This window comes from Callospermophilus lateralis, chromosome 1 (genome assembly GCF_048772815.1).
Source record: "Callospermophilus lateralis isolate mCalLat2 chromosome 1, mCalLat2.hap1, whole genome shotgun sequence".
Taxonomy (NCBI): Eukaryota; Metazoa; Chordata; class Mammalia; order Rodentia; family Sciuridae; genus Callospermophilus; species Callospermophilus lateralis.
Window position 1 is genome coordinate 217947229 of NC_135305.1, and position 9531 is coordinate 217956759.

At 39.7% G+C, this 9531-nt stretch overlaps 1 non-coding gene across 1 annotated transcript; it reads left to right on the plus strand.

The window, feature by feature from the left end:
• The first annotated feature begins 5763 nt into the window (after positions 1-5763).
• LOC143383896 (U6 spliceosomal RNA) lies at positions 5764-5867 on the plus strand. The gene has a single exon (XR_013089207.1). It is a non-coding gene; the product is annotated as a U6 spliceosomal RNA (small nuclear RNA).
• Positions 5868-9531: the final 3664 nt, after the last annotated feature.

Below are 9531 nucleotides of genomic sequence, written 5' to 3' on the forward strand. Positions count from 1 at the left end.
CTTATTCTATTTAAGACACCATTGGGGCTCCATTCTCTGAAAATTAAATTGAGGGTGATGGGTCACAGTCAGAAAGCAGGTTATGAGCCAGTTATCTTGAAAGGGTTTCATCATTCATAGATTTTTCTCACTTCCCTCATCTGTGAGTTTAAGCTTGATATTCAAAAATTATGCAATATGAAACAAATATCCTGGCCTTGGCACAATTCAAATGTCAATAAATATGATTGAATTAAATGCACACCATCAATAGTAACACTGACTACTAATGTGGCAAATGTAGACGATATTAAAATGACAAATGATAGGAAATACTTTTGAATAGTTTAATTTTATAAAGGGTTTTTTTCTATTCATACAATATCAGTAAAATATCTGGTATATAAAACAACACTTTGTGCTTTTTCTCCCTCTGACCTGTTAAAATTGCTTCAGGGTTTTGTGATCTCAGCTCATCAAGTTCAAAATATAAGATTTGAGCACCATGGGAAGCCCTAAAGCTCTCTCTTATTTCCAACCATCTTATTTCCCCTTTATGGACATCTGGTCACTCCTTATGTGGATTTCAGTTCTCTGTTTTAAGCCACATGATGACAACGCTAGTTTGTTATGTGAGTTCTCACTGTGATTGTAGAAAACAATTCATAAAAGGATAGTATAGGAAATAATTATCAAATTTTAAATATAGGAAAATAATTATCTATCTTGGTTCTCATAAGAAATTATGTTTTACCTTTCCAATTGTATATCTAGTAGTTGTGTCTCATTTATTACCATATCCACTTGTAGATATTTTAGTCCATAAGATGTGACATCAGATCAACACCAATTTAATCAACATATCTGCATGTGAAGTTCGGGGGTCCTTTCTTACACTAGAGTTGGAAATTAATATCTAACAACATCCTGGCACATAGAACAGGCACCCTGAATATTACCTATTCTTATTGTCAATAATACCCTCTACGTATATTAAAGTATAAGAATTTGGTAATACTTGTCTCAGGACTAACCTTGGATAGAAATTTTACAATTATCTTACAAACTTGAGCCTTAGTATTTCTTCCTGATTCCATTCTCCTTCAAACCTGTCTCCCAAACATACATATTATTATGAATTGGGAAGGTGTAATTTTCTGCCAATGTTTTCTATGTCAGTATTCATTTACACATCCATCACGTTTTTATTAAAATCCATCTAAAAAACCTGTAGTCTGCAACACAATACCCATTGCCCCCCAAATCTTATAGTATAAATTAACATGAAGTCTATATTCGTAGACTTCAAAGTCTCTATTGGATGCAAAGTGTCACCTGAAGAATAGACATTGCTTAACTGGACAGTATTTATTTATTAGTATAGCAACTATTTCAAAACGCTTCTGCTTCTCTCCATGTCACTCAAATAAGAACGTCTATGTAAGATATTGACACAGCATAGGTGTTTGATTTCAATGGAAAATTTGCATGTCCAAATAAACTATTAATGAGCTACATTTATTTCACTATTAAAGATAACTGTTATCATGTATACCTTAGTCTTAATATGTATCATCAAAACATTGAAACACTGCTGCACCCAGGCATATTCTCTACATGATAACACCTGAAAAATTTTTTCTTGTATAAAGGATAATATTTCCACTTGACTCCAGTAGAGGAGATGGTGCCCTGGGCTGGGTCAGAAAGGCCACAGCTCAGTCCCAAACACTGAAGCGCCAATGTGTGCACCGTGTGTGAATCTCTCCACCTCCCTCGCTCACTGCTTAATGAAAATAGGAAAAATCACACCCATCTCCAAAACATGGGGCATCAAAGACAAGGCAGGAAGGTAATAAATTTGGTAATTGTGATTTTAATTTTAAGAATTCCATGATTAGGGAAATATCAAAGTCATGGGGAAAGCTATTTTCACAGTGATATTTTCAGGTGATCCTGGAACATTGAAGGATGTGGAATTCTAATCTGTGCCTCAGTTGAAGGCTCAAGCTGTAGGTGTGCCTTATGTTTATGCTTCATTTCCTTTTTAAACTCATGAAGATCTGTGTCATGATCCCATACAAGTCAACTATTGTAAATGATATTACAAAATAATAAGGAGGTGATCGGGACACAGAAAGACACTTTAAAGTTGTCACTGTTTCCACAGGGCATGGATTAAAGAATGAACATACAAACAGGAATCAATAAGCCCATTAACCCAAATTGATTTTGGCCAATTAAGGTAAGGAAAATGGGGGAGGGGCGGGATTACAAGCATGGAGGAGCATGTGGTGAGCTCCAAGGAGGTTCTGGAGGAGGCCTGAGAGCCTGATCTGTGCTGAATGATCATCAACCTCCCCTACTGTGACCTCTCCTGTTTCCTGTGGCTTTTCTTACATGATGCATGCAGTAGGCGCCCCCACTGCTCTGCCCTGTGATCCCCAGGAATCTCAAGTGGAAGAGCACCATGGGCAAGGCTCTCTTCCTGCAGTGACAGGGAAGATAAATGGCAGGTTGGCCTGCTGATGGGACAGACTGCCAGGGTTCTCCTGTGATGTCCTAGGTCCATGGCAGACAGCCCAGTGCAAACATGCTGCACCCTTTCCCACCTAACAATGGAGTGCAAGTTACAGAATTAAAACACATTTTTAATTTTTTCTATATAATAATAATAATAATAATAATAATGTGGACACATATAATGAAATAAGATGGTGCACAGGATATAAGAATGAACACATTGCTCATCACCTGAGCCTGGGAAATCTGGCACATCAGTTCATGATCTAGTCTTCTGTCAGCCCATTCATCATCCTTATCATCACTGCACAGTCCTTTCCTAGAGCTTAGAAAACACTTCTGAAGGACTCATTTTGTGCTGTTGTGGGTGAGATTTCTGTGTGAATTAGTACCAGTGTGGGTGGAGAGCACATTTTGAATAAGATTTCTCATCCCCCCAAACAAAAGCTTGAACCCCACAACCCCTAGGTTGAAGCTGCATGCTGGTGTCCTACCATCTGGCTACTCTGTAATGTTTGTCCTTATGCTGAGGTAACACTACTTCCCCAGTCCTTCCCACATCCAAGGTCCCCTCTACACTTACTGGGTCACACTACCTCCCTTGAGGGTCATGACCAAGAAGTGCTGATCCTAAGACCCGACCAAGTGTGAAGCCCAGGGAAGGAGCAACTGTGTCCAGAGGTGCAGATCATATGCTCAGGAGCTTCCTGATGAAGGCATCCCAGGAGGAGGCACAGCCATGTAGCTCTTTGGAAAAGAACCATCAATGGAAGGGCAGCAGGCACAGGCTGATTATGAACTATGATATGACCTTGGAAGATCAATACACAGAGCTCATAATTAAACTAATTGGTCCCAGAAATCCCCATCTCCAAGGAGTTCCCATCATTAATGGGGAATACAAAGGAAATGTATGTCCACTTGAGTTTTGGACCCTAACACTAATGAGGAGCTAAGCTGTATGTTCAATTTACTTCTTTCAGTTCTACATTTTTAAAGATACATATTTAACATACATTCTTATTAGAATAAAATATAAATAACAAAATTTGCTGAGGGAACCTGAATAAGTCTACCCTTAAATGGCATTTTCTTAGTCATTATGATTTTTATGTTTTGGATTTTTTTATTAACCATTCAGTCTTCAGTTATATAGTGGGTCTAATTACCATTAAAACTGTCAAAGGACATTGTAGTATTAGAACAATGTGAAACTCTCAATAGTATCTCAGACCATATTCTAAGAGTCACCCGTCACATCCCTTTGTTCTTACTTTGGTTTTCATAGGCTCATGGACATCTCTGCCATTATTGAAAGTTGTAGATGTTCACAAAGGGAGGTATGGGGCCCTGTGTAAGGGAAACACAAACAGGAGATGCTCAATCTTGTCTCTGACTCTGGGGGACATTCCTGAATAGAATGAAGGTACAGACAGGAGACTACCTGTGTGTTGAAAGACCACTGATCAAAGCAAACCTGTTTGTAGAACAATGACTTATTCAATATTTAACACATTTTCTAATATATTCTAATATATATATATATAATATAATTATAATATATAATAGAATATATATATATATATAATATAATTATAATATATAATAGAATATATATATATATCTTCTGTAGGTTCTTGAGTATCAGAAAAGAAAGACAGTTGGTCATTCCACCCCAGATATACAGCATGTACTTACATAAGGGGAGTATGAAAATGTAACATTATAGAAATATAAGAATAATACTTTCTTGTCAAAAAACATTTCACTTGAATAGTAGGAAGTTTAGCCTTTCCATGTGAATAATAACTATGGAACATTTTGTCCATATTTTGCACCTTCATCAAATATCAGTCACATAGGTAATACAAATTTTCAGTTTAATGTGAATTCAATGACATTGTATCAGCTATAAACCACCTTGGATGACATTGTTTATTATCATAGACACTAACAACCTGCCATGTATTCAAGAAAAAAAACAGCTGAGACAACAGAAGTCAAAATTAAATTTTAAATTTCTGGATCTGATGCACTAATCTCTTCACTGTTTTCCAAAAATCAGAGCGTTCTCAGCAGAATCCAGAGGTTTTAGCTGCAGGTATGTATTGAATACAGTCTTAAACCTTTCCAAGTCCATGAGGAGTTATGAAATCCTGATCTGCTTTTGGTCTCCTCTTTAAATTGTGTGGGCTGATTATCAGCAAGAAGGAAGATGTTGCAGCTGCAAGGGTGTCCCAGAGAGGGGGACACAGGGAGGTATGTTGCATTATCTGTGCCCACTTGACTTAGATATTTGTCTTATATCAGCCATTCTTCCATAGCTGGTGTAACTGATGCCACTGGCTGCTCTCCCAGGGTCCTATCCTGGACTGACAAGAATGTAAAACACAAATGGATTGTGGAGGGGACAACCTGCCAGCACTGTCATGCCAAGATGCCATGTGCCTCAAACCCACAGTGCATTTCAAACATATGCTCAGTTAGTTGATCTAAACATCTAGCACAAGTTACTAAAAACTCCGATCCTCTCGATTCTGTAAAATAAAATATCATGGTCATGGAACTTATACCTTGGTGAAAATTTTCAGACAAATTCAAACAATCTACAAATAGCTAACACTTCAGGCACTCAGGGATCTCTCATTGAAGTAACATATGTTGGTGTGCTGTCCTCATCCAGGTCCACCTCCTCCTCCTCACCTACATAGACATCTCTCAGTGCTGAGGACAGTGTGAAGAGCACATTCTCTCCATGTGGATGACAGTGTGTGGTAAGAAGGATCAGTGTGGGAGGAAAGAAAAACTGTAGTGACATTGCCACTATGATCACCACCACCGTGGATGTCACACGCATGCCTCGACTCTCAGTCCCCATGACTGACACTGTGCAGTGCTCTCCCCTCTGGGCAGCCACACTGCATATTGGTCCTTCCTCCATCCTCACCTCCCTCAGCAGTTACCTATTTACACTGGCTCAGGTGGTCGTGACTAAGGAGAGTGGATTCCACATGGCTGGTACCCAGTCACCTCCCACCTCATCTTTAGGGCTGACATCTGTGCACACTCAGGTAGGGACTTCCTAATAGAAACATCCAGTGAGAAGAAACACAGTGTGGGGCCCACCTGACTGGAGACATCAAGCTGAAAGGCTGGAGGCAGAGGCTGCCCATTGACTATGGTGTGATCTTGGAGGCTCAAAGCATGGAACTCCTGACTGGCCAATCGTTGAGCATATCACACACTAAGGACTTCCTAACTGCTCGCTTTGTCAACACATATATTAAATTGGAATGATAACAGAGAAGATTAGCATGGCCCCTGCTCAAGGATGAAATGAAATTCATGAAATATTCCATATTAAAATAAAGAATGTTCCATAATGTCTTGATTGGGAGACTGATTTCCAATGGGAAACAAATGCATGTTGAAATTTGCTATTAATGACTACATTTGTGTCCCTATAAGAGCAGACAATATCACCTGCATCGTCTCAATCCTAATATTTATCAGGAAAATGAAGCATCAGCCCGAATAGGAATATGGTGTCCTTGAAGACTCCTGAAGAAATTTCAACCTGTGCAGGGAATACGTTTCCCTCTGGTTGCAGTAGAAGAGCTGGTGCCCTGGGCTGGAATCAGGAAGGCAGCATTTCCGACCCACATCCCACCTGCCAGTGTGTGCACAGTGTGCGTACCTCTCCTCCTCTCCCTGCTCACTGCTTAAGGGAAACACAGATTATAACACCATCTCCACAACATGTGCAGTGTCAAAGGGAAACGTGGGACTCAATAAATATTTGGTCACTGTGATTTCAATAAACAAAGTCCATGATTAGGTAACTATCAGCATTATGGAGGAAAACCATGGTCAAGGGCACTGGAGGCTGGAATGAAGTGAAACTCTGACACATGCCTCGTGGAAGGCTGCAGTGTTAAGTGCCCTTCAGCTTCTGCCTCATTGCCACTCTTCAAATCCATAAAAATTTCCATCATAATTTCTGAAACTTTTTCTACCATGGATTACATTAAATAAAACTAAATGTTCACTATGTCCAAAACATGGGGAGAGAAAGACACTATTTCAACTTCCATGGGCACTGCTAAAAGGAATGAAAGTTCAGACAGAAGGCCACAAGTCTGATCATCCAAATTCATTTGGACAATTTAGGACAGAAAGGATGGGTGGGTTTAATGTCCAACAGACCTGCTCTAGATGCCTCCCATGCCAAGCAGAACATGGACCTGAAGTGTAAGAAATAGGAAAAAGGAAACTGTTCTAAAATGCTCAGCACATGTATCTGTAAGGGCAAAAATAAAGTGTCCCATCCAGAAATAGGAACGGTCACTTCAGACCACTGAATGCATTAGTTGAGTGGCATGAAGATCAACCTAGTCATGCTAACAGTAACAATAATGTCCAGAATTTTTTTGCCCAGATTTTATTCACATATCTCCTATTATACAGAGAATAGCACCAAGTATCTATTTATCTTTACTCATTGCAGTTGTATCAGTGGGAAATCAGCTCAGATGGCAAGGCTGACTCTAGACCCCCATGAAACTAGGGACTACCGTACAGACATAGAGATTGGGACTGACAGACTCTAAAATGGATCAATCAATTTTTTTTAAATTTCCCACTTAACAGTTTTCAGCCTAAGTCCACAGATCTTAACCACTGGTAAATCTCAGGTACATTTTATAACACTTTCTAGTTTTTTGAGTGGGAATGAAATCAAGACCTAACGTTAGGTTTCCTCTGAGATTGAGAGGGCTGTTTTCATGCATGGAAGAGCATGTGGTGAGCTCAAGGAGGCTATGGAGGGAGGCCAGGAGTATGATTTATGCTGAATGATCATGAGCCTCCCCTACTGTGACCTCTCCTGTGACCTGTGGCTGTTCCTCCATAGTGTATGCACCAAGTGCCCCCACTGCTTTGTCCTGTGAATCCCCAGGAATCCTACAGGAAGAGCACCATGGGCAAGGCTCTCTTTCTTCAGGACAGGCTGTCCCATCTTGCTGATGTGACAGCCTGCCAGGATTCTCCCGTGATGCCCTGTATCCATGGTCAGAGAGCCCAATGCAACCAGACTGCTGTCTCCTAGCAAATAAGAACAAGTTGGAAAATTTTAAAGTTCTTTTTTTACTGTAAAAGAATAATAAATGAGGCATGCATTATCAGAGTAGGACACACAAAAAAATGAGACAGATAACACAAAATCTGTTCCTCAGCCCCTGAGCCTGGAAGCCCTGAGTGTCAGTTCATGATGCTCTGGCTTCTGTCATCCCCTCATCATCCTTATCAAGACCACCACAGGTCTTTCTTAGAGCTTAGGAAACATAGTTGAAGGACCAATTTGCTGTGGAAGGTGAGCTTTTTATAGGAAATAAAAACAGCATGGGTAGAGAGTACATTTTAAATAAGATATATGAGAGCCAAGAAAAAGTATTTAAAAATTAATCACAAATACCATACAGAAGAAACTTGACCTCCTGAAATCCCCCCATCTGGGAACTCCAGTTTTGATGTTTGTTCTTCTGACACAGAAATAATTCTTGCAATTCCAAGGCTCCCAGTGCACTTACAGGGTTATGCTGCTTCTCTGCTGGGTAATGATAAGGAGTGCACATGCCAAGACCCACCCATACCTGGTGCCCAACAAAGGCTCAGACTCTGTGCCCAGCATTCCCAGGAATAGGCTGTCAGCTGGGAGCTTCATGATACAGAACCACAGCAGGAGACACACCTACGCAGCTCACTGGACAAGAACTATCAATAAAAGGGTTGAAGACACAGGCTGACTGTGGATTAATATACGACCTTGTAGGCTCTATGCACAGAGCTCATAATTCGACTATTTGGTCCATGCAATGCCCATCTTTAAGGACTTCCCAACATTAATGCAGAAAGATGAAGAAGAGAAAATGAAGGTCCACTTAAGATTTGGACCCTAACTGTAATTAGTAAGAACCTTGCATAATTAATTACTTCTTTCATTTTATGTTTTTTTAAACACTTCTATTTTTTTTAATTTGTTCTAACTGGTTATACATGAAAGCAGAATGCATTTCAATTAATTCATTGTACACAAACGGAACACAACTTCTCATTTCTCTAGCTCAACATGATGCAGAATCACACAACTCATGCAATCATACATGCACATAGGGTAATAATGTCCATCTTATTTCTCCATCCTTCCCACCCTCCTCCCTTACTCCCCTATGCCCAGTCCACAGTTACTCCATTTTTCCATACCCACCACTCACTATGAATTAGCTTCTGCATATCAGAGAAAGCATTTGGACTTTGGTTTTTTTGAGATTGGCTCATTTCACTTCATGTGATATTCTCTAGCTCCTCATTAGGCTGAATAATATTTCATTGTGTATACACCACATTTTCTTTAACCATTCATCTGCTGAAGGGCATCTGGGTTGTTTCCATAGTTTAGCTATTGTGAATTCAGCTGCTATAAACATTGATGTGGCTGTGTCTCTGTACTATGCTGATTTCAGGTCCTTTGGGTATAGACCAAGGAGTGGGACAACTGGGTCAAATGGAGGTTCCACACCAAAAACTTAATACCAAAAAAAAAAAAAAATCATTAAATGGACTCAGGAACTGAACAGACACTTCACAGAAGACATACAATTGATCAACAAATATATGAAAAAATGGTCAATATTTCTAGCATTCAGAGAAGTGCAAATCAAAAGTACTCTAAAATTTCATCTCATTCCAGTCATAAGGGTAATTATTAAGAGGCATGTGCCTCAAATCCACACAGTGTTTCAAATATGGCTTCAGTTATTCAATCTGAATACCTAGCCCAAGTTACGTGAACACCTGTATTTATTACTGTTCTCTAAAATAAAATTGTTTGATACTTATGCCGTGGGAAGACTTTGCACATGAATTCAAACAATCTACAAATAGAGGATGTGGGGGGGAAAGGCTCACTCGTACATTGCTCATGGGACTGCAAATTGGTGTCATCACTCTGGAAAGCAGAATGGAGATTTC